The 24,171-nt window shown below is 39.9% G+C and overlaps 1 protein-coding gene across 1 annotated transcript in view; it reads left to right on the top strand.

The window, feature by feature from the left end:
* The window catches only part of LOC150083280 (murinoglobulin-1-like), an 892,685-nt gene that overhangs the window by 615,250 nt on the left and 253,264 nt on the right, over window positions 1-24,171 (top strand). The window lies entirely within an intron of this gene.

Raw genomic sequence — 24,171 nt, 5'->3', positions numbered from 1 at the left:
ATTAATAGCATAACCCCTCCTCCCCTCCTGTCCTGTCTATCCTTTCTATATACATTGTATTCCCCAAATTCCAGTTCCGCATTACTTATATCTGTGTGACACCACGTCTCTGATATCCCAACAATATATGCCTTTGATGTTTTGAGCAATACCTCAAATTCATCAAATTTATTTACCAAACTCCTAGCATTGGTGTACACGCAGGTATACATGCACCTGTTTCTATTCTTAGCTACCCTAACACAACCCATGTGTTTACTTGTAACGCAATGACTACCAGCAGTCTCTGAAATATCCTGCATCTTGTTTTTCAGACTTCTGCTCATTTGAATAGAAGCAGTGCAAGAATCACTTCCACCTCTGCCAGTGGCTACTGTTAATCTATTAGTCCTTGTATCCCCCCCAACTAGCAGTTTTCCGACCCACCTAACACTGCCTCGACAGCATCAGCAAAAATTCTTGCACCCTTTCTATTTAAGTGTATCCCATCCCTGTAGAAGCAATCTCTCCTGTTAACAAGTACAGTCCAGGCTGAAAAAAATTCTACCCCTTGAGCCTTGCACAATCCCTCCAGGGCCGAATTGATCGACACGGCTCTCATCATATACTCCCTCCTATCGTGTCTGGGCAGAATTGCAGACACTTTCAAATTCAACCCTAATTCACGGCTTTTTTTCAACAGTGACCTGTACTTGCTAAGTAATTCCGCCGGTCTCCTACTCTTAATATCATTAGTGCCAACGTGTACAACTATATCACCTTTTGTGCCCTTAAAAGATGATATCCGCTCTACAACGTCATCAACCTTTGCCCCTGGCAGACATACCCTGGTCCTATTCCACCTATCCTTTTTACAAAGCATGTTCCCCGTTTCCCTGACAATAGAGTCACCAACAACTACTAGTTCCTGTGGGACCAGCGCATTCTGCCTAGGGGGCTGCCCCTGTGTTGCCTGATGACCAAGTGCAAGCTCTGGCGTTGATGTGGGCAGCTGAGAGCTTGATGGGCCCCTCAATTTATTTCCTTCGAGGGCATCCACCCTGTCCTTCAAGGTCTCATAAAGGCCCATAACAACGCAGAGTTGTCGCCTGATTTCCTTGCACTCCTTACATCGTGCACACACAAAGACATCCCCCTTGGCAGTATCATGTCCCGTACCCGACTGCTCCGCAAACATCAAGCAAACAGTGCATTTTAATAGATTGTGATTCAGAGGGCAACTGCCCCCCTCAGTTCTCCCCTGAACCACAGCACTCCCATTAGCTTGAGCCTTTTGCTTTGCTGCTCTGGTCAGAGTCATGATTCCAATTTAATTCAATAAAATTTAAAACAAAAATTATGTTAAAAATTATAATGATACAAAAGTGATATGCAAAATTTGTTTATTTTATTTATTTTTTTTAAATTATTAATTACAATTTTTTATGGAACACTAGTGTTCCGCGGAACACAGTTTGGGAAATGCTAGTCTAATCCATGAGGTTTGGTGGAGGCAGTCTTACGGTATGGGCTGTTTTAGCTCGTTGGACTTGGTTTAATGATAATGGCTAAAACCACAAAAGTCCTTGACCCACTTTATAACTACTCTTTGCTCACTTTGGTTAATCATGTAGTAGTATTAGTGGCATGTGATGCAAGAAAGCAAGTGTATGAGCTTATTCAGCATCAGTCAAAAAAAAAAAAATCACACCACTCCCTCCAAATTCCTGTCCAGTTCCTCCTTAAATTTATTTAACCTATCAACTTCCACAATAACAGATGGATGTTTGTTCCGGCAATTAACCACCCACTGGCTAAAGGCAAATTTCCGCACATCTATTCTACATCTGTCTTTCCTTAATTTGAATTTATGCCCCCTTAGGTTCGTAATCTGAACAAATGGAAGAATCCCATCAGAATTCAGCGTGCTCAGCCCATTCAAGGCCTTATACACCTCAATCAGATCAACACGCAGGTGCCTAGTCTCCAGCCACTGCAATTTGCAGAACTTAAGCCTCTCTAGCCTCTCTTGGTAAGGGAATCCCTCCATTCCCCTCACCAATCTTGTTGCCCTTCTCTGTACACACTCAAGAAAATCTACATCCTTCCTAGAATGAGGCCTCCAGACCTGTACGGAGTACTGAAGGTGTGGCCTGACCATTGCCTTATACAGAGGGACAATCACCTCGTTTTCCCTGCTAGCAAAATTCTTATATATCATTGACAAAACCCCATGACCTGCCTTGGCAGCCTGTCTGCATTGCTCAGAAAACTTCATATCTGACTGCACAATTACTCCCAGGTCTTTTTCATTTTCTACCACCTTAAGTGTAGTACCATACGGTATGTTTCTCTGGGGTTACGTCTACCCATATGCACTACTTTGCATTTGTCAAGGTTAAACTTCAGTTGCCACTTCTTAGCCCATCTGCCCAAATTATCTAGATCCTGTTGCAGTAGCACACTGCCATTACTGTCATTAACAACCCTGCCAACCTTTGTATCATCTGCAAACTTCAACACTAAGCCTCATATACCTTAATCAATATCATTGATAAATATACAACACAACAGAGGACCCAACATCGAACCTTGTGGGACTCCACTAATAACATTAGTCCACGAAGAGCAGCACCCATTAATTACCACCCTCTGTCTTCTCCCACTCAACCATCCTTTTATCCATTGTAGCAACTTACCCTTAATAGATTTCTTGAAATCCAAATATATGATATCAAAATTATTTTTTGCATCCAATTCCTTTGTAACCACATAATAGCATTAGCATTAGTAGAGGCATTTGATGCAAGAAAGCAAGCTTATGCAGCATCAGCCAAAAAAAAAAAAAAAAAAAAACCCACTTCCACTTCACCCCTCTGTTCGTCCAAAATACCAAAATCATTTTAACAGTCCGTGATATTTTAATTGAATGTCTGTCTTTTTATAATGACCGTCGTTTATGTTTTAACCATCTGTCTGAGCTTTATACACTCAGACAGATTTTTTTTTTATTATTATTATTATTATGCCATATGGTGCAAGGAAGCCTGAGGCTTGTGCTGCACCATCCCAAAAAAAAAAAAAAATTCTGAACTGAACTACCCCGAGAGAGAGAGAAGGAGAGAGATAAAAGGGAATCACCAAGGAAGAGAAGAATGATGATATCCAGCTCAGGACCCTAGGTATGCCAAGCCCATACTCACCAGATGTGAGCCCTGGGGTTTTTTTATCTGACAATGACAACGTGTCAGCTATTTTTAAGTTTTACTTATTTATCTAAATAATTCTGTCTAGAATGTTTTTATCATTTTATGCTTTATGAACGTTTTATATTGTATACTCTTTTACAATAATATACAGTCAGTATCCTGAAAAAGGCCTCTGAGGTTGGGAAAATTCATATTTTAGTATTAAATCAGCTCACACCAACCATAAGAATAAGTATTTACTGTAACTAAAATATTATTTGCATATTAAAATAAAATAAATATTTACAAAAACTGCTATTATATTAAATATACATGTAAAAACATTAAAACTGTGATAAAATCCTTGAGATAAAATACACTAAAATAAACCGATTAAAAGCGATAAAAACGATAAAAATCTCTGGAGCTTTCGGAAGCTTGTGCTCCCTTCCTCAGCAGTAACAAAACTTCCTGCAGCACATCCATATATATAACAGGATCACGGTACCTATACACGTGGTGCAGTCGGCGCATGGTCTGAACTGGAAGCGGAAATAGCTCGGGAACGTGTTAAGCAAAACCGTTCATCCGTACTTAGGATAATAGTTTCAAACAGAGGATGCATACGTATACCTCTGTCCCTATTCATAATATTGTGGTCGGATGAACATATTCGTAGGCTCTCGAGCCATTTACGGGTCCAGAACCCATGCGCTCGATCCATGATAACCGCATCCTCTGGGGAAATTTGATGCTGCTTCTCAACAGGTTCACGGTACAGCCATGGGATCTCCTATTAGCGCCATCGTGGCCAATCTGGCCATGGAGGAGTTAGAGGACAGGGTTTTTAGTGGATGTCAGTTTCCCATAAAGAAATGGAAAAGTTATGTTGATGATACCTTTACCGTGGTCCAGAAGGGGAGAGAGGATGATGCACTCCATTGGCTTAATAGCTTCTCCCAATTTATACAATTTACCTCAGAGGTGGAAACAGGAGGTACCCTTCCTTTCTTGGATGTACTGGTCTCTAGGGTAGGCCCTAGGCTAAAAACTTCTGTGTTTAAAAAACCTATGTGCAGAGGCCAGTACACCCATTATAGTTCAGCACAAGCTGGGCAGCATAAGAATAGTGTAGTGAAAGCTCTACTAGATAGAGCAGGGTCACACTGCACCACCTCTGAGGACAAAGAATGTGAAATTAGACGGGTCACAGCAGACCTTAGAAAATGCAGATACCCCCAGAGGATCATAGACAGATTTAGTAGAGGAATAGAGTCTAACCGTCAGGAACCGTTTGTTCCTGTCGCTACCGCATACATTCCTTACTATCCGGGCGTTACTGAGCATCTCGCTAGAATTTTGCGGGGCTATAAAACACGCTGTGTGCAGCTTCCTGGGCGGAGATTGCACACAGTGTTGTCTCAGGTAAAAGACCCAATAGCAAAGGACCTGAGTAGTGGAGTAGTATACAGGATAAAATGCCCGGATTGTGGGGAGTGTTATGTGGGCGAGACAAAACGACGGCTCAAGGATCGTCTGGGGGAGCATGCAAATGCTATAAAAAACCGCTGATTACAATAAGTCTGCTGTGGCCGAACATTTTTGGGAGAAGCAGCATCAATTTCCCCAGAGGATGCGGTTATCATGGATCGAGCGCATGGGTTCTGGAACCGTAAATGGCTCGAGAGCCTACGAATCTGTTCATCCGACCACAATATTATGAATAGGGACAGAGGTATGCGTATGCATCCTCTGTTTGAAACTATTATCCTAAGTACGGATGAACGGTTTTGCTTAACACGTTCCCGAGCTATTTCCGCTTCCAGTTCAGACCATGCGCCGACTGCACCACGTGTATAGGTACCGTGATCCTGTTATATATATGGACGTGCTGCAGGAAGTTTTGTTACTGCTGAGGAAGGGAGCGCAAGCTTCCGAAAGCTCCAGAGATTTTTATCGTTTTTATCGCTTTTAATCCGGTTTATTTTAGTGTATTTTATCTCAAGGATTTTATCACAGTTTTAATGTTTTTACATGTATATTTAATATAATAGCAGTTTTTGTAAATATTTATTTTATTTTAATATGCAAATAAATATTTTAGTTACAGTAAATACTTATTCTTATGGTTGGTGTGAGCTGATTTAATACTAAAATATATACAGTCAGTCCTCGTATAGCACGATAGTTGTGTTCCTAGAAACCCTCGTGCAATGCAAAATCGTGCAATATAAACAACAGGCCCTATGGGAAAAATAGGGTTGGGTGCCGACCACCCAAGATTGAACACACATTGGTAACCAAAACATTACCAAACACAATAAATAATCATAATAAAATACTTACGTATTTTATAACAATTAAAATACATAATAAAAAATAATATTATAATTTTTTATAATATTTTTATTATTATTATATTATATTTTATTATAATATAATAAATAATAAAAAATATGTAAGTATTTTTTACGAATAAAATACTTACGTATTTTATTACGACTATTACGTAATAAAATGTTGCTAATACTTTTGCTTCTATCATAAGTAAACTTGTTTTTTGTTTGATCTTCTATCCAAACAGATGACAGCCATTCCATCTCTTCCAATTCTTTGTAACTTAATCTAATGGATTTTAATTACACTTTGAGTTGTTCTTGCTATGAAAGTTGTTTTTATTTTCTCTGCATTCTTTGTAATTCTTGGGGTTGCCTCATTTAGGTCTGTAGCACGTGCAATATTTTCCCACAGGAACTAGTAGTTGTTGATGACTCAATTGTCAAGAAAATGGAGAACATGCTTTGTAAAAAGGATAGGTGGAATAGGACCAGGGTATGTCTGCCAGGGGCAAAGGTTGATGACGTTGTAGAGCGGATATCATCTTTTAAGGGCACAAAAGGTGATATAGTTGTACACGTTGGCACTAATGATATTAAGAGTAGGAGCCCGGCGGAATTACTTAGCAAGTACAGGTCACTGTTGAAAAAAAGCCGTGAATTAGAGTTGAATTTGAAAGTGTCTGCAATTCTGCCCAGACACGATAGGAGGGAGTATATGATGAGAGCCTTGTCGATCAATTCGGCCCTGGAAAGATTGTGCAAGGCTCAAGGGGTAGAATTTTTTTCAGCCTGGACTGTACTTGTTAACAGGAGAGATTGCTTCTACAGGGATGGGATACACTTAAATAGAAAGGGTGCAAGAATTTTTGCTGATGCTGTCAAGGCAGTGTTAGGTGGGTCGGAAAACTGCTAGTTGGGGGAGGTACAAGGTTGTTGTTGTTGTTGTTATTTGGTTTTTAGGAGCATTAGCAACTAAGGCCATATTGCTCCGGGATATGCGGTGGTCATTCCCTGAATGACCTTTCCGCATCCTCCGTATTTGGTGGTGACGGGCTCGAACCCCGGTCTAATCAAGAAGCGTGTGCTACGCACTGCTGCTCCTTCCCACCTGGCTACGGAGGCGCCCGGAGGTACAAGGACTAGTAGATTAACAGTAGCCACTGGCAGAGGTGGAAGTGATTCTTGCACTGCTTCTATTGAAATGAGCAGAAGCCTGAAAAACAAGTTGCAGGATATTTCAGAGACTGCTGGGAGTCAATGCGGTACAAGTAAACACATGGGTTGTGTTAGGGTAGCTAAGAATACAAACAGGTGCATGTATACCTGCGTGTACACCAATGCTAGGAGTTTGGTAAATAAATTTGATGAATTTGAGGTATTGCTCAAAACATCAAAGGCAGATATTGTTGGGATATCAGAGACGTGGTGTCACACAGATATAAGGAATGCAGAACTGGAATTTGGGGAATACAATGTGTATAGAAAGGATAGACAGGATAGGAGGGGAGCAGGGGTTATGCTATTAGTTAAGAAACACATAAAATCCAAGGAAGTGAAGCCAGTCGACATCGATGGACAGGGCAGTGTCGAGTCAGTTTGGTGTGACATAAGCATAGGGAAATCAAAATTGAGAGTAGGAGTGTGCTATAGGCCTAATGACTCTGATGAGTATAATAAGATATTATACAGGGAAATAGAGTGGGCCAGTAAATCAGAGAGTCTTATAATGGGAGATTTCAATTTCCCAGATATTGACTGGAATTTGTGGATTGGTCACTCGCACACTAGCAAGGCTTTTGTGGATTTATTGGATGATTGTTTTCTACATCAGCATGTTCGTGAGGCAACGAGGGAGCAATACTCTTGATCTAATTATCAGTAGTGATTTTTCATGCATTAAGAATCTGCAGATAAATGAACCACTAGGTGGCAGTGATCACAGTGTGTTGAAGTGGGATTTACTCAAGGAGGTAACTAACATCAGAGGTAAAGGGAAGGGTTTTTGGTTTCGTAAAGGCTACTATGATGGTCTGAGACAGTATTTAAATTCTATACAGTGGGACCAACTGATGATGTTACCAACAGCAAACTTAAAATGGGAAGCATTCAAGGAACTAATCTTGGAAGCTACCAGGCTTTACGTACCAACTAAGAAATATTGTTCAAGGTTTAGGCCTAAATGGTTGTCAGATGAACTAATGAGACATGTGGCAGAGAAGAAAAATGCATGGGATACGTGCATATTAATGGGTGACATGGACGCCTATGATAGATATAAGTTGGTCTGTAACCAAGTCACAAAGATGATTAGGCAGGCAAAGGCAGACTATGAAAAATCCTTGGCAAAGGATGCAAAGAAAAACAGAAAAGAGTTCTTTACCTATTTAAACTCAAGAAGGAAAGGGATGAATCAGATTGGTCCACTGGATATTGATGGTTCAACAGTTGAGGATCCTGCTCAGGTGGCTAACAATCTAAACGAGTATTTTGCATCTACATTCACGCATGAGGAGTTATTCAGGAAGGAGAATGACGTAGGTAAAGTAAACATTGGCAGTGAGCTAGATGATTTTGTAATACCTGAGAGGAAAGTGGGGGAGAGATTGTTGAGGATAAACATAAAAAAGGCACCTGGGGTGGATGGGATCTATCCAGTTATATTAAAGGAGGCAGCAAATGAAGTAAGCAAACCCCTAGCCATAATTATGAGAGCTTCTTTGGACTCAGGGGAGGTACCCATAGACTGGAGATGTGCAAATGTAACCCCAATTCACAAAGGAGGATCAAAGGCTGACACAAGTAATTATAGACCTGTTAGTTTAACTTCTGTTCCAGGTAAATTAATGGAGACACTGGTTAAAGAAGCACTGCAGGATCATCTAGACAAGAATTCAGTTATAGCTCAGACGCAGCATGGTTTTGTTAAGGGCAGGTCTTGCCTGACCAATTTGATTGGATACTATGATGTAGTCACAAAAGAACTGGATGCAGGGAATAACTTTGATATTATATATTTGGATCTTAGAAGGCTTTTGATACTGTTGCACATGGAAGACTGCTGCACAAATTGGAGCAGTGTGGCATTGGAGGCAAATTGCTGCTATGGATAAGGGGATGGTTGAGTGGCAGAAGACAGAGAGTGGTAATCAATGGACACTGCTCAACATGGACTAATGTTATTAGTGGAGTTCCTCAGGGTTCAGTGTTGGGTCCATTGTTGTTTTCGGTGTTTATGAATGATATTGATGATGGGATATCAAGTTTAATGTCCAAGATTACAGATGATACAAAGGTTGGCAGAGTTGTTAAGGACACTACTGACGCTATGCTGCTGCAACAGGATCTGGAAAGGTTGAACAGATGGGCTGAGGGGTGGCAAATGAAGTTTAACATTGAAAAATGTAAAGTGCTGCATATGGGAAACAGTAACCCCAGAGCAACGTATCAACTCTGCGGTACTACACTGACAGTGGTGGAGAATGAAAAGGACCTGGGGGTAATTGTGCAGGCAGATATGAAGTTCTCTGAGCAGCGCAGACGAGCTGCAAGAGTAGCTCATGGTGTCTTGTCAATGATATACAGGAATTTTTCTAGCAGGGATAAGGAGGTGATTATTCCCTTGTATAAGGCAATGGTTAGGCCACATCTTGAGTACTGTATACAGGTCTGGAGGCCTCATTTCAAGAAGGATGTAGAGCTGCTGGAATGGGTACAGAGAAGGGCAACAAGATTAGTGAATGGAACAAAGGGTTGCTCTTACGAAGAAAGGCTTAAGTTTAGCAAATTACAGAGTCTGGAGACTAGGCACCGGCGAGGTGATCTGATAGAGGTGTATAAAGTCTTGAATGGTTTGAGCATGCTCAATGCCAATGGGATTCTTCATCTTGCTCAGAGTAATCACCTGAGAGGGCATAAATTCAAATTGAGGAAGGACGGATGTCGGATAGATGTGCGGAAATTTGCCATTGGCCTGCGGGTGGTTGGTTGGTGGAACCGACTTCCATCACTTGTTGTTGAAGTTGATAGCCTAAACAAATTTAAAGCTCAACTGGACAGGTATTTCGAACGAACGGAGGGGTGAAATGGGAGTGTTGTGTTGTTTTTTTTTTTTTGGCTGATGCTGAATAAGCTTGCTTTCTTGCATCATATGCCTCTACTAATGCTAATGCTAATATCACATGGTCTTTCATTTCGCTCAAAGCGTTTCACAATTTCATATTTTTTCTCTATCGACAGAGGCGGACTGGCCATAAGCCTTACCGGGGAAACCCCAGTGGGCCGGAGGCTGGTGTGATTTTGGCCATAAACCATAGTATGAGGCGACTATAAATTTCCCCCGGTAATAATTTTTAGCATTAGCATTAGCATTAGTAGAGGCATTTGATGCAAGAAAGCAAGCTTATGCAGCATCAGCCAAAAAAAAAAAAAACCCACTTCCAGTTCACCCCTCTGTTCGTTCAAAATACCTGTCCAGCTGAGCCTTAAACTTATTTTGGCTATCAACCTCCACCACAAGGGATGGCAGTCTGTTCCACCAACCAACCACCCGCTGGCTAAAGGCAAATTTCCGCACGTCTATCCTACATCTGTCTTTCCTCAATTTGAATTTATGCCCTCTCAGGTGATTTTTCTGAGCTAGAGGAAGAATCCCATCAGCATTGAGCATGCTTAAACCATTCAAGGCTTTATACACCTCTATCAGATCACCTCGCTGGTGCCTAGTCTCCAGACACTGTAATTTGCAAAACTTAAGCCTTTCTTCGTAAGAGCACCCCTTTGTTCCATTCACTAATCTTGTTGCCCTTCTCTGTACTCGTTCCAGCAGCTCTACATCCTTCTTGAAATGAGGCCTCGAGACCTGTATACAGTACTCTAGGTGTGGCCTGACCATTGCCTTATACAATGGAATAATCACCTCCTTATCCCTGCTGGAAAAATTCCTGTATATCATTGACAATACTCCATGAGCTACTCTTGCAGCCCGTCTGCACTGCTCAGAGAACTTCATATCTGCCTGCACAATCACCCCCAAGTCCCTTTCATTCTCTACCACTGTCAGTGTAGTACCACAGAGTTGATACGTTGCTCTGATCCAGTCCACCTCTGTTTATGGATATTGCTTTTCTTTTTCTCTCTGAATCTGCAGTGTCTTCACCAGGACACTTTCTTTTCTCACCTTTTAAGTATTTTACTCATTTTTAGGGAATAAAGCACAATTACAAAACGAGGAGCCACGCTTGATACACATAAACAAAGCTGCTCGCGTGTAGCAACTGAATAAACAACACCGTAAAGGCAGAGATACACTATTAACACCTCTCATTCCTAGGGGTTACTACCATAAAACAATAAAAACAATTTCCAGTTGCGTTTTCGCTAGTGGAATCTGTTATAAACTGGTTGTAAACTCGATCTAATTGCATTTGCGATTATACCGATAGCTGGAATTGTGTTGGTTTTTACGTTATTATGGTGAAATGTGTTTCCCCTTCACTGATATAAGAAACATAAATACATTTTCAGAATCTTCTCTTCATTCCTATCGTGTTGCGTTCGGTTGGGGTGATTCTGCAATCGACTGCCATTTCTTGTAAACACAAAGGCGAATCGTGCATAAGCGAATTCGGTTCGTGTTATATAAGATATCGTTCCCCTATTTATAAATCGTGTATGATCGAATTCGTGTAGTGTAAACACGTGTTATACGAGGACTGACTGTATAAACAATTGTAATATTATAGTTTTATTAAGGATTTTACATCCTTTTGACTTGGCACATTATAGCCTTAGATACTAATGCGCCATAAAATTCTAAAACAAAACAAACCTCTTGTTCAGACCACACAAGAGGGTCACAAAAGAGGATGTTGTTTGTTATGAAAGAGTAGTTGTGAACTTTAATGCTTGTTCTGCTATTAATTGTTTTAATTGAAAATCTTACTTTAAAAAGGAATTAATCATTATAGAAGAGTTGGTACTATGTTTGACTTCCATCCAATAAGAAATTGGACATTATCATCAGGTATTTTGCTGTTTTTAGATGGTAATTACATTAGGCTTAGCGACTAAGAGATCACAACGTTATAACTTTGTCTGTATGCAAATAAAGATTACTTTGATTAGGCTTCTCGTCCAGCTTTATTGAACCTCTGAATTGTTCATTTTAAATGCTGATTGATAGTTTTTACGCTAAGCAAATAACTGGACAATTATCGATAACGTCTCATTTTACTTAATGTAAGAGTCTGTGTTTTGTGCATCCTAGAAGGTGCCAGGGATAAAACTAATATTTTCTAATAACACTTTCTCTTCATTTGGCATAAGCACAGATGGACAGGGCACAAAAGGATCAATAATAACTACACTTTAAAATGGTCAAGCATGTCAGAAAAAGGTGATAAACAAGCTGCAATGCACAAGATGCTGTGCCAACTTTTGTCTAAAATGCACCACAATCCCATATAAGCAATTTAAGAGAATGCTGCAAAATAAAGACAAATGGAATGCAATGACTGTTCATTAACTATTGGCAACCTCCCAACAACATCGCTGGGCGAGAGTATGAGCAACCCACTTAGGAAAACAAATGCTGTGCTTCCTGATTTTGAAGCTATGAGCATTTCATCATTTTCCGTAACCGCACCAAACTCAAATTTAGATCTTTGCCTTCCCTCTTTCGCTTATGAGATGTTTTCTTTAAACCCATGCGCAATGTCCACTCCTCTCTAAGTTTTTCTTGTTGCTGTAGCTGTCGTGAAATTGTAGATTTTGGCACCTTTATTATCTCCGCTAGCTGACGATGACTGATGTTAGGAGATTGACTTTTTATCTTGTCAAGAATAGCGATTTTTTCTGAAAGCGACAAATCTTTGCGTGGCATCTTGACAGGGGTCTTAAATGTACTGAAAAAAAAGGGGGGGGAACCAAAATCAGTGCACTGTTTGGTACAGTTTTTAATCTATTCTAACCCACAAGTATACATATGTGCCCATCACCACCAAATACGGAGAATGCGGAAAGGTCAGGGAATGACCACCGCATATCCCGGAGCAATATGGCCTTAGTTGCTAATGCTCCTAAAAACCAAATAACAATAACAATAACAATATACATATGTACCTAGTGTGATTGTAACAACTGCAAGCAAAATTTCTTCAGCATGACTTTGCAATAACTGACTCTCACTACTGCCCGCATGATCTCTTTGTTATGAGCCATCTCAATTAGTTTATTGTTCAATAAACTATATTTAGATGTTTGTGCGTGCCATATAAATATAGTTTATTGTTCAATCACGACCTCCATTGCCCCAATTAAGCAGCAAGCTGGCCCAAATAAGCAGAACAAATTCAGGCTAAATATTTGTTTTGTTTCTGTTCTTCATATTTTGCTCAAAATAAGTGGCTGCCCCGATTAACCAGTGCCCCAATTAAGCGGAATCCACTGTACTTCACATTTTATCCAGCATTTTTGATAAAATATTATCTTGCTTAGTTTTGGATACTACAGTATTCCGCAATTTTCAAGTATGTAATTAAAGAATTCTGTAAATACTGTTCCTTTCAGGTTAAGCATGCACCGCCCCCCCAGGGTTCACATCTGGTGAGTGTGGGCTTGGCACACCCAGAGGCCTTCACTGGATATCATCATTTTTCTCTTTCTTGGGTGATTCCCTTCTACTTTTGACACTTGCTCTCTCTCTCTCTCTCTCTCTCTCTCTCTCTCTCTCTCTCTGGGTAACTCAGAATTTTTTTTTTTTTTTTTTTTTTTTGGCTGGTAGAGCAAAAGCCTCAAGGCTTCCTTGCACCATATGGCTAATTATAATAATAATAATAATAATAATAATAATAAAAAAATGTGGCTCCATGTAACCCCAGACACATGTCCCTGCCTTAACTTGTGAATGTAATATTCACCTCCCTAGTCCAGGGGGTGGCTCTAGAGCAGAGCAGAGCTAGAGCAGAGGGGTGAAGTGGAAGTGGGGTTTTTTTTTTTTTTTTTGGCTGATGCTGCATAAGCTTGCTTTCTTGCATCAAATGCCTCTACTAATGCTAATGCTAATGCTAATGCTAATAATAATAATAATAATAATAAATTCAAATTGAGGAAGGACTGTCGCAGAATAGATGGGCAGAAGTTTGCCTTTAGCCAATGGATGGTTAATTGAAAAAACTTCCGTCTGTTATTGAGGAAGTTGATAGTTTAAATAATTTCATTCTTTTTTTTTTTTTTTTCTTTTATCATATGATGTGAGCAATACACAAAGGAACCAGTTTTTTCCTGCTTCCTTCGTGTATCGTGGCCATGAGATCCAACTGGATAATGCGTCACCATCGTGATATCCAAGCCCGAGGCGGGATTCGAATCTGCGACCTTTGGGTTGCCAGGCAGGCACTTTATCCACCTGGCTAGCCAAGTCGGCAATAATTTCATGGAAGAACTAGACAAACTATTGGAGGGAATGAATAGGTGAAATGGGAGGTGTTGTTTTTTTTTTTTTTTTTTTTTTTGGCTAATGCCGTATGAGCATGCTTTCTTGCAGAATTTGCCACTGCTAATGCTCATTCTAACCTGTATTCAGTTCTGTACTTTGTGAATTATTATTTTTAATTAGGCCAAAGGCATTAAATATGTAAAACCAAGAAATTAGATTAATATGATATAATATGAAATAAAATAAAATTGAAGAAAATACTCAATAAAAGCATAATATAACACTGGAAAAATAAGTACTAATTACTGCCTGTATACATTAATAGGCACTCAACGGGGACCAACATTCATCAATGTACAAGTAAATATAGTTAGAAAAACTACTTTCTGTTTCTATGAAGATTATACCAGTTTATTGCAGTTTTACAATATGGTAAAGTACTCATATAATGGATAACATCCAAATACTAAGGAAAAAAATACCACATATTAAAAATATTAACATTAGGTAGGCGTAAATTTTTTGCTGAAAACTGGTATAAAGGAACCATTTATCCAAAAGATAACCTAATTATAAGACAAAAGAAATTATATTTAGATTATTGTTTTATATACAGGTAGTTCTTGCCTTTACGAGTTAATTCGCTCCTAGCATCCGTTCATATTGACAGTTTATCCTCAGTCAGATGGTTACTTCCAGCAGGATAATGCGCCGGTGCACCAAGCCCGAATCACTATGGAATGGTTCCAGGAACATGACAATGACTTTTCTTTGCTACAGTGACCCGCTCAGTCCACGGATATCAGTCCTATTGAACATTTTTGGGATTAGCTGGAAAGGGCTGTTTCTGCAGGCCTACACCTCCGTTGAATCTCAAGGAACTACGTGACACACTCTTGTCTGCATGGTACTCCATTCCTGCACAATGTTTTCAGCATCATATTCAATCCATGCCTAGACGAATTTAGGCTGTTTTAAAGGTTAAAGGAGGCTCAACACGCTTTCTAGGTGGGTGTACCTAATAAAGTGGAAGCACAATGTATGATAACAATGAAAGTGTAGTGCTTTAATGATTTGAATTCGTAACTAATACAATTTACACTATAAAAATGACCTTTTAGGGAGTTATACAGCAAAAATTTGAACTTCCGAGGTTATGGAATGAATTACTGAAAAGCAATGTGTTATTGGGTTCACATTACGATATTTTCTCGATACGATGGTAATGGATTAATATCGTAAAGGAGGGAACACTGTATTGTATAGCTACGCGAGTGGTTTGAAATGCAGTATTTATGAATGTTTAACATTCATTTTTTACAATTAATGTTCATAATTTCGATCTTGTTGATATTTGATACTTGAAAAAAAAAAAAAAAACTCGTTAACCCCGGAAAACTGCCTGTATATATATACACACACACACACACACACACTGGTGTTCGAAGAAAGTGTATCACACCTTAAAATTGTAATTGTCGTCCAATTAACGTAATTATATGGCAATATTTCTTATAGATTGCAACAGATAAGATTGACACACGTAGGTGATAACGTAATACTCCATCAGCTGTTACTTTCAGCTATATAAGCACGATCTGCAAGAGCTGCAGTCATTAGCATTAGCATTAGTAAAGGCATATGATGCAAGAAAGCAAGCTTATGCAGCATCAGCCAAAAAAAAAAAACACTTCCACTTCACCCCTCAGTTCATTCCAAATACCTAAATTCCAAACAGGTATTTCGAACTAACTGAGGGGTGGAAGTCTGTTCCACCAACCAATTACCCGCTGGCTAAAGGCAAATTTCCGCACATCTATCCTACATCTGCCTTTCCTCAATTTGAATTTATGCCCTCTCAGAAGATTATTCTTAGCAAGAGGAAGAATCCCATCAGCATTGAGCATGCTCAAACCATTCAAGACTTTATACACCTCTATCACATCACCTCGCCGGTGCCTAGCCTCCAGACACTGTAATTTGCAAAACTTAAGCCTTTCTTTGTAAGAGAAACTCTTTGTTCCATTCACTAATCTTGTTGCCTTTCTCTGTATTCGTTCCAGCAGCTCTATATCCTTCTTGAAATGAGGCCTCCAGACCTGTATACAGTACTGAAGGTGTGACCTGACCGTTGCCTTATACAAAGGAATAATCACCTCCTTATCCCTGCTAGAAAAATTCCTGTATATCATTGACAAGACACCATGAGCTACTCTTGCAACCCATCTGCACTGCCCAGAGAACTTCATATCTGCCTGCACAATTACCTCCAGGTCCTTTTCATTCTCTACGACTGTCAGTGTAGTACCACAGAGTTGGTACGCTGCTCTGGGGTTGCTGTTTCCCATATGTAGTACTTTACATTTGTCAATGTTAACCTTCATTTGCCACCTCTGAGCCCATCTGCTCAACCTTTCCAGATCCTGTTGCAGCAGCATAGCGTCAGTAGTGTCCTTAACAACCCTGCCAACCTTTGTATCATCTGCAAACTTGATATACCATCATCAATATTGTTAATAAATACAGAGAACAATAATGCACCCAACACTGAACCCTGAGGGACTCCACTTACAATAGTCCACAATGACATTAGTCCACTTACAATAGTCCACAATGACATTAGAATAACATTAGTCCACAATGAGCAGTGTCCATTGATTACCACTCTCGGCCTTCTTCCCTTCAACCACCCCTTTATCCATAGCAGCAATTTTCCTCCAACACCACACTGCTGCAATTTGTGCAGTAGTCTTGACACCAAACCGTCATTCGTTGCTCGTGTCAGGATGGCGAGTTATGTGCAGTTGACGCCACGAAGAAAGAGTGCTATTGTTGCTTTAGGTGAGGAATTATGTTCTTCCCATCATATTGCTTATAGAGTGTCTTGTAATCAGTCGAAGTGAATAGATTTCTTTCCAAACTCAAGAATACTGGTTCTGCTGATAGGAAAAAAAAAGGAACCGGATGCAAACAAGTCTCTACGCCAAAACAGGACTGCGTTTTGAAGCGCGTATGCCTTAAAAACCATAAAGCTTCTTCATCTGAGATGAAAAGAGAATCTGATGAACAACAGCAGTGGTAGTAAGTGCAGTAACAGTCAGAAGATGTGTCTTCAAAAATGGTCTTGTAGCCCGTTTCCTAAGAAGAAGCCCCTCCTCACACAAAAAATGAAAAAGGGCCAATTAATTTGGTGTAAGGAGCATGTCAAATGGATCTCCAGGCAGTGGAAGTGAGTTATTTTCTCGGATGAGAAGAAATTCAGCATGCATGGTTGTGATGGGAGACAAAAAATTCGCTGTAGACGTGGTGACGAATACCATCCAGACTGTATGGTCTGCAGCGAAATTCCCTACCAGCCAAATGATATGGGGGTGCATTTCATATTGCGGAGTAAGTCACCTGCTGTTTATAAAAGTTTCCGTAAATGCCAATGGATACCTGGCTATATTGGAAGGCAAATTGCTGCTAACCATTAGAGACCATTTCAACCTGCCACGTAACTGCATCTTTCAGGATGACTCTGGTCCTTGTCATCGGACAAAAAGTGTAAGTAGGCACTTAGCTCATTGATCCAATTTTTTAGCATTAGCATTAGTAGAGGCATTTGATGCAAGAAAGCAAGCTTATGCAGCATCAGCCAAAAAAAAAAAAACCCACTTCCACTTCACCCCTCTGTTCGTTCAAAATACCTGTCCAGCTGAGCCTTAAACTTATTTAGGCTATCAACCTCCACCACAAGGGATGGAAGTCTGTTCCACCAACCAACCACCCGCTGGCTAAAGGCAAATTTCCGCACGTCTATCCTACATCTGTCTTTCCTCAATTTGAATTTATGCCCTCTCAGGTGATTTTTCTGAGCTAGAGGAAGAATCCCATCAGCATTGAGCATGCTTAAACCATTCAAGGCTTTATACACCTCTATCAGATCACCTCGCTGGTGCCTAGTCTCCAGACACTGTAATTTGCAAAACTTCAGCCTTTCTTCGTAAGAGCACCCCTTTGTTCCATTCACTAATCTTGTTGACCTTCTCTGTACTCGTTCCAGCAGCTCTACATCCTTCTTGAAATGAGGCCTCCAGACCTGTATACAGTACTCTAGGTGTGGCCTGACCATTGCCTTATACAATGGAATAATCACCTCCTTATCCCTGCTGGAAAAATTCCTGTATATCATTGACAATACTCCATGAGCTACTCTTGCAGCCTGTCTGCACTGCTCAATTTCCTAGATCTTGTTGTAGCATTTTCCTAGATCTTGTTGTAGCTCACCCTGATTACTGTCATTAACCACCCTGCCAACCTTTGTATCATCTGCAAACTTTGTCATTAAGCCTGATATATACCTTCATCAATATCATTAATAAAAATTAAAAGCAACAATGCACCCAGCACTGAACCCTGTGGGTTCAGTGTTCGGTCCATTGTTGCTTTTAAGATTAAGGATAAGGCTAAGGCTTAATATGATTGGATAGATCCACTGATAGTATTATTCCACGAAGAGCAGTGTCCATTAATAACCGCTCTCTGTCTTCATCCACTTAACAATCCCTTTATCCCAAGCAGTACCTTACCCTTAATTCAACATTGCTCCAGTTTATACAGCAGTCTTTTAGGTGCAACAGTATCAAAAGCCATCCTGAAATCTGAGTATAAGATAAAATTATTTTTCATCCAATTCCTTGGTCATTGCATCATAGTAACTTATCAGATTGGTTAGACAAGACCACCCCTTAACAGAGCCATACTGTGACTGCAGTATAATTGCATTTCTGTCTAGATGGTCCTGCATTACTTCTTTAACCAGTGACTCCATTATTTTCCCTAGAACAGAAGTTAAACTAACAGGTCTGTAATTACTCGTTTCACCTTTTGATCCTCCTATATGAATTGGGGATACAGTTGCATATCTCCATCCATAGGCACCTCTCCTGAATCCAAGGATGCTCTCATAATTATGGCTAAGGATTTCCTCACCTCCTTTGCTGCCTCCCTTAATATGATTGGATAGATCCCAGGTGCCTTTTTTATGTTCAGCTCCAACAAATCCTTCCCACTGAAGTTTGATAAACTTCTGGCATCCTCTCTCCTGAAGAATTCCTCATTTGTGAATTAAATGCAAATTACCTATTCAATTTGTCAACAATCTGAGCAGGGTCATCGACAGTTAACCCATTGACATCAAGTAGCCCAATATGATTCAATATCTTCTTTCTACTGTTAATATAAACATAGAAGTCTTTGCATTCTTTGCTAGAGACTTCTCATAATGTGCCTTAGCTTGCCTAACCTCCTTTGTGACTTGATTGCATGATAATTTATATGAATTCCATGCACATTCTTCTCTGCCACATGTCTCAACAGTTCCTCTGACATGCATTTAGGTCTAAGCCTTGAACAGTATTTCTTCATTGGCATGAAAAGCCTAGTCGCTTATTGATTACTTCCTTGAATGCTTCACATTTATAATTTGCTGTTGGTAACATCACCAACTCCATGGTGATGTTACCAACAGTTTGGTCCCACTCCATGGAATTTAAAAAAAGTGTCTGAGACCACTGTAGTCACTCTTACCAAAGCAAAAGCCTTTGCCTTTACTTTTGACAGTAGTTATGACTTTAATTAAATTCCACATTATTACACTGTGATTGCTGCCACCCAGTGGATCTTTTACTTGCAGATTCTTAATGCATGAAGCATCACTATGGTAACCAGATCAAGATTACTGCTTCCTCTTGTTGCCCCTCTAACCATCTGCTGTAGAAAATAGTCGTCCAAGAAATCTAGAAAAGTGTTGCTAGTTTGTGGGTGACCAGCCCACAAATTCCAGTCAACATTAGGAAAGTTAAAATTCCCCATTATGAAACATTCTGATTTGTTGGCCCACTCTATTTCTCTATATAGCTGTTTAGTTTGATAGCATGAACCTGAGCTATAATTCTCAATACGTTTTACATTGATATCAATATTTGTAAAAGAATAAGAGAAGTTTACCTCAATATGATGCATAGAACACTTGAGCATTAGCATTAGTAGAGGCATATTATCCAAGAAAGCAAGCTTATGCAGCATCAGCCAAAAAAAAAAAAAAAAAAAAAAAACATATTTCACCCCTCCGTTTATTCCAAAAACCTAACCACCTCAGCCTTACATTTATTTAGGCTATCAACTTCCACAACAAAAGATGGAAACCTGATCCACCAATCAACTACCCGCTGGCCAAAGGCAAACTTCCTCACATCTACCCTACAACTGTCTTTCCTCAATTTGAATTTATGCCCTCTCGAGTGATTATTCTGAGCAAGAGAAAGAATCCCATCACCATTGAGCGTGTTCAAACTATTCAAGGCTTTATACACCTCAATCAGATCACCTCGCAGGTGCCTAGTTTCCAGACACTGTAATTTGCAAAACTTAAGCCTTTCTTCGTAAGAGCAAACCTTTGTTCCATTCACTAATCTTGTTACCCTTCTCTGTACACTTTCCAACAGCTCTACATCCTTCTTAAATTGAGGCCTCCAGACCTGTAAACAGTACTCAAGGTGTGTCCTGATCATTGCCTTATACAAGGGGATAATCACCTTCTTATCCCTGCTAGAAAAATTCCTGTATATCATTGACAAGACACCATGAGCTCTTGCAGACTGTCTGCACTGCTCAGGAACTTCATATCTGACAGTACAATTACCCCGAGGTCCTTTTCGTTCTTTACAACTGTCAGTGTAGTACCACAGAGTTGATACATTACTCTGGGGTTACTGCTTCCCATATATAGTACTTTACATTTGTCAATGTTAAACTTCATTTCCCACCTCTCAGATCCTGTTGCAACAGCGTACTGCCATTAGTGTCCTTAACAACCCTACCAGCCTTCGTATCATGCAAACTTGGACATTAAGCCTGATATATACCATCATCAATATCATTTATAAATACAGAAAACAAGAATGGACCCAACACTGAACCCTGAGGGACTCCACTAATAACATTAGTCCACGAAGAGCAGTGTCCGTTGATTACCACTCTCTGTCTTCTCCCACTCAACCATCCTTTTATCCATAGCAGCAATTTGCCTCTAATGCCACACTGCTCCAATTTGTGCAGCAGTCTTCCATGTGCAACAGTATCAAAAGCCTTTCTCAGATCCAAATATATGATATCAAAGTTATTCCCTGTATCCAGTTCCTTTGTGATCACATCATATTATCCAATCAAATTGGTCAGACAAGGCTTCCCATTAACAAACCCATGCTGTGTCCGAGCTATAACTGAAGTCTTGTCTAGATAATCCTGCAATGCTTCTTTAACCAGTGCCTCAATTAATTTCCCTGGAACAGAAGTTAAACTAACAGGTCTGTAATTACCTGTGCCTCCCTTTGATCCTCCTTTGTGGATTGGGGTCACATTTGCACTCTCCAGTCCCTGGGTACCTCCCCGAGTCCAAAGAAGCTCTCATAATTAAGGCTAAGGGTTTGCTTACTTCCTTTGCTGTCTGCTTTAATATAACTGGATAGATCCCATCCACCCACGCCTTTTTTATGTTTATCTTCAACAATTTCTCCTCCACTTTCCTCCCAGTTAATACAAAATCATCTAGCTCAGTGCTCCCACTGAGCTAGGCCTCCGTAGCCGAGTGGTCAGGAGCGGGAGTGCAGTAGCACACGCTCTTTGAGTAGACCGGTGTTCAAGCCCCTGACTGCTGAATACGGTCGATCTGCCAACCCGCACTGGACCAGCGTGGCAGATTATGGTCCATTTCCCTCAGCATGAATTGTTGAGGAGGCTTTCATCCTGCAGTGGGTTGATAATGGCTGCACTTTACTTTACTTTTTTTACATCTAGCTCAGTGCCAGAGCTTAATTCACCTCTGTCATTCCCCTCCCTGAGTAACTCCTCATGTTTGAATGTAGATGCAAAATACTCATTTAGTTTGTTAGCCACCTCAGCAGGATCATCAACAGTTGAACCATCAATATCCAGTCGACTGATCTGATTCATCCCTTTCCTTCTAGAGTTTACATAGGTAAAGAACTCTGCTGTTTTTCTTTGCATTCTTTACCATAGATTTCTCATAATCTGCCTTTGCATGCCTAACCTGCTTTGTGACTTGGTTACAGACCAGCTTATATCTATCATAGGCTTCCATGTCACCCATTAATTTATATGTATCCCGTGCACTTTTCTTCTCTGCCACGTCTCATTAGTTCATCTGACATCCATTTAGGCCTAAACCTTGAACAATATTTCTTAGTTGGTATGTAAAGCCTAGTAGCTTCCAAGATGAATTCTTTGAATGCCTCCCATTTTGAATTTGCTGTTGGTAACATCATCAGTTGGTCCCACTGTATAGAGTTTAAGTACTGTCTCAGACCACCGTAGTCGCCTTTATCCCGCTTCCCACTTCAGCACACTGCGATCACTGCCACCTAGTGGTCCCTAGTGGTTTCTTAATGCATGAAGAATCACTACTGATAATCAGATCAAGTGTATTACTCCCTCTACTTGCCTCTCTAACATGCTGATGTAGAAAACAATCATCCAATAAATCCACAAAAACCTTGCTAGTGTGTGAGTGACCAACCCACTAATTCCAGTCAATATCCGGAAAATTAAAACCTCCCATTATAAGACTCTCTGATTTTCTGGCCCACTTTATTTCCCTGTACAGTTTCTTATTATACTCATCAGAGTCATTAGACATATAACACACTCCTACTCTCAATTTTGGCTTCCCAGTGTCACACCAAACTGACTCGACACTGCATTGTCCATCGATGTCATCTGGCTGCATTTCCTTGGATTTTATATGTTTCTTAACTGATAGCATAACCCCTCCTCATTTCCTATCCTGTGTATCCTTCCTGTACACATTGTACTCCCGAAATTCCAGTTCTGCATTACTTATATCTGTGTGACACCACGTCTCTGATATCCCAACAATATATGCTTTTGATGTTTTGACCAAGACCTCAAATTCCTCAAATTTATTTACCAAACTCCTAGCACTGGTGTACACACAAGTATACATGCACCTGTTCCTATTCTTAGCTACCTTAACACAGCCCATGTGTTTACTTGTACCTCAATGACTCCCAGCAATCTCTGAAATACCCTGCGTCTTGTTTTCTGGGCTGCTGCTGCTCATTCCAGTAGAAGCAGTGCAAGAATCACTTTCACCTCTGCCAGCGGCTACTGTTAATCTATTAATCCTTGTATCCCCCCCACAAGCTAGCAGTTTTCTAGCCCACCTAACGCTACCTTTATAGCATCAGCAAATATTCTTGCATCCTTTCTATTTAAGTGTATCCCATCTCTGTAGAAGTAGTCTCTCCTGTGAAAAAGTACTGACCAAGCTGAAAAATATTCTTGTCCTTGAGTCTTGCACAATCTTTACAGGGCCGAATTGATCGACAGGGCTCTCATCATATTCTCCCTCCTATGTGTCTGGACAGAATTGCAGACACTTTCAAATTCAACCCTAATGCATGGCTTTTTTTCAACAGTGACCCGTACTTGTTAAGAAATTCCGCTGGTCTCCTATTCTTAATATCATTAGTACCAATTTGTACAACAATATCACCTTTTGTGCCCTTAAAAGATAATATCTTCTCTACAGTGTCATCAACCTTTGCCCCTGGCAGACATAACCTGATCCTGTGCATCCTATCCTTTGGACACACCATGTTCCCCCCCCCATTTCCCTGACAATAGAGTCACTGACAACCACTTCTGTATGATACTCTCCAGAAATTAAAACGAAAACAATTAAAAAATTGAAAATCTTACATTACAGTAAGAAACAATTAAGAATAATTAAAAATCAAATTAACAATTAAGAATCAATTTAACACAATTAAAAAATTAAGTAAAAAATCAGTTTAACGAAAAAAATCATTTTGCAATTTTTTCATTAAATTAATTTTTGAGCTCCTTCACTTGGTGTTCTTTTTATTGCACCAGTCCGGTAACTTTATTGCCACACCTTGTATGTAATAATTCCACATAGAATATAAGAGAACAGAATTAGAAATCAAAAGAATATCACTTAAATTTTAAAATATAGATGTTAAGAACAAAAGTAATAAAAAACCTTATATACACACTTCAGCCAAAATATTATGACCACCTACCCAAGAGTGTGTTGGATAGCCTTTCACCATGATAACTGCTTGCACTTGATGTGGCATAAACCCACAATACTGCAAAAGGTGTCCTCAGTTGGACAGAAAGACCC

The sequence above is a fragment of the Mastigoproctus giganteus genome, chromosome 7 (genome assembly GCF_048544385.1).
Source record: "Mastigoproctus giganteus isolate SK-2022 chromosome 7, ASM4854438v1, whole genome shotgun sequence".
NCBI lineage: Eukaryota > Metazoa > Arthropoda > Arachnida > Uropygi > Thelyphonidae > Mastigoproctus > Mastigoproctus giganteus.
This window is presented reverse-complemented; position numbering and strand designations above follow the sequence as displayed.